At 40.5% G+C, this 2,049-nt stretch overlaps 1 non-coding gene across 1 annotated transcript; it reads right to left on the bottom strand.

Moving 5' to 3' along the window:
- Window positions 1-756: 756 nt before the first annotated feature.
- Window positions 757-829, bottom strand: TRNAQ-UUG. Its single transcript has one exon. It is a non-coding gene; the product is annotated as a tRNA-Gln (tRNA).
- Between the last annotated feature and the right edge of the window lie 1,220 nt (window positions 830-2,049).

Consider the following 2,049-nt stretch of genomic DNA (forward strand, 5'->3'; position numbering starts at 1 on the left):
TGTCCCTAAGTCTCTTATCACACTTTCAGTGTTTAGTGTACTGCCACCTATATGGTAATTCATGGGTACATGTTTTTTCCCAAAGGGGATAACTATACATTTCTTGGGTTTCTTATGTCATTATTTATCATGTCCATGATTATTCTTTGTGACCTTACATATAAGACTAGTCAAATGTATGTCTGTAATTTCCTGGGTCAGTAGATGGTCCCTCTTCTTGCAGAGGGATAACTGTTGCTTTCCACCACTCTATCAGGGCAAAGCCAGTCCAGAGGATGTGGTTAAATAGACATCCTGATGGGCCTGAAAAGTCCTTATTTAAGAGGCAACCTGGTATATTGTCAGGCCCCATTCGAGCTGTGTGTTTAGCTTTAAAGAATGTAGTGACAACCTGTTCTTTGGTGAAAATTGGCAGTGGAGTGTATTTCTTGGGTAAGAACAGGGGTGATGATTGAGCCAAATTTGTTGGCCAGCAGACTTACTGTATCTTCTAGCTGAGTATAGGTGATGCCATCTATAACTAATTCCACACATTGTTGGGTGGTGCACTTAAGATTGCAGACATAACTGAAAAATGCCTTATGGTTATCTTTGAGGCTATTTAGGATCATACCAGGTTAGTAGGCTATTGGCCCTGTGGCCCTTACAAGCCTAGAAATAGGCACCCCTGCCACATCTCAAATCTGGGCCCCTGTCAACTACAGCACAGTGCATTAGCCAACTCAGTTCTTTCAATTTTTAAAGGCAATGAATCATCAACCTAGGTGGGACTTGAACCCACAATCCCCAGCTCCAAAGGCTGATGCCATATCCATTAGGCCACTGGGCTTTTTTTATCTCAAAGTCTGCATTCAGTGACTTCACTATTTCCCTGATTCACTTGTTTAGACAAATAAAGGACTTTTTGCTCTGTTGTGCACATTCTGTCTTGCTTCTTGACAGGATTTTCTTTCTTTTGTTGTACAACCTAGTAACAGGGGTCCACCAGGGTGACTTGTTTTTGTGGTTTGACCTGGGATTATTTCAGTCTAGTACTGTTGTTTCTATGCAGTTGTTTATATGGATGTACCACCTTGTGATCTGGTCTTATCAGTGAGGACATCTCACTGGGGATTAGCACTCTCCCATATTTGTGAATACCAGATCTAGGATATTTTGTTCCCCTAGTGGGAGTGCAGACTAGCTGCTCCAGGGCATTTGAATTTACAAAGTCAAGAAATCTTTGGGGCTGCATGTTAGTGTCATGTATGCCTCCCAATTAATGGCGGAGAAGTTAAAACCACCCATAAGTATGGTATTGGGCTGTATGGTGAGTGATTCTAGTAACTTCAGGTATGATGTATGGGTTTCCTGGTTCATGATGGGGGACCTGTAGCTTGCAAGAACATGGTAATGTATTTTTCCCATGGTTAGTTGGACATGGAGTAGCTTAGGCATGTCATATTGTTTGATTAGCCTTGAGGAGTGCTTATCCTCTATGTAAATAGATATACCTCTGCCTTTTGCTCTTTCATGTTCAGTGGGTGGTTGGAACATATGAAAGATGTTATAGCTATGCACTGCTACAGTGTTATCTGTAGTTCTGAACCAAGTTTCAGTAATTGCACAAATGTCAGCATTCTTCAGGTTGAAGAGAGCTTCCAGGAAGTACAGTTACTTGTTGAGACTTCTTCCACTGAACAGTAACTTTTGTTGTATTGGAAGGTTTGTCTGTTTAGCAATGCCTGAAAAAGGCACTATGAGGTAGATAATGTTTTGGCCAATATCCAAAAGCTTACAAGTGACAGGTGAAGACCATCCCTGGGAAAGCAACATGGCCTATCAAAATACTTCTCAACCGTACCAAATTTCTCTGTATTTACCAGTTTTGAGGACAAAATAATGGGCTGCCACAAATTTCTGAGTGCCCCCTTCAATTCCTGATTTTTTTTTTTTTTTTTAATATTTATTTACAATTTTAAGCATCCTAGTAGGTGAGTGGGTGTGTCATTTAAAAACATTAGAAGCTGTAAGAAAGAATATATGAGTTTACATAACCCATATGTGTGA

The sequence above is a fragment of the Protopterus annectens genome, chromosome 3.part1 (assembly GCF_019279795.1).
Source record: "Protopterus annectens isolate FY-2018-M chromosome 3.part1, PAN1.0, whole genome shotgun sequence".
Classification (NCBI taxonomy): Eukaryota; Metazoa; Chordata; order Ceratodontiformes; family Protopteridae; genus Protopterus; species Protopterus annectens.